Source organism: Acyrthosiphon pisum, unplaced genomic scaffold (genome assembly GCF_005508785.2).
Source record: "Acyrthosiphon pisum isolate AL4f unplaced genomic scaffold, pea_aphid_22Mar2018_4r6ur Scaffold_21689;HRSCAF=24604, whole genome shotgun sequence".
Classification (NCBI taxonomy): Eukaryota; Metazoa; Arthropoda; class Insecta; order Hemiptera; family Aphididae; genus Acyrthosiphon; species Acyrthosiphon pisum.
Window position 1 is genome coordinate 21,456 of NW_021771182.1, and position 293 is coordinate 21,748.

The window sequence follows — 293 nt, forward strand, 5'->3', positions numbered from 1 at the left end:
ATCAATACGTTCATTGCTACGCTCAGAATGTAAAAACTAAAAAAAAGTGACCCATTAAATTTATTTATTAATAATGTATTTTTTGTTTATTAGATATTTATCAACTGGTACGTGCTTCGCTGCATTAAAATTTGATTTTTGTGTTGGAAGAAGTACGATTGGAGTGATCGTAAAAGACACTTATAAAGTGATATGATCAACTTTAAATTCAAAAGAGATGCCTAAACCGACTACAGAAGATTGGGTGGAAATATCAAATATATTTTATACTAAAACGAATTTCCAAATTGTCT

The 293-nt window shown here is 28.3% G+C and overlaps 1 protein-coding gene across 1 annotated transcript in view; it reads right to left on the reverse strand.

Moving 5' to 3' along the window:
* LOC103309455 overlaps positions 1 to 293 on the reverse strand; it is a 4,509-nt gene that overhangs the window by 2,027 nt on the left and 2,189 nt on the right. The window lies entirely within an intron of this gene.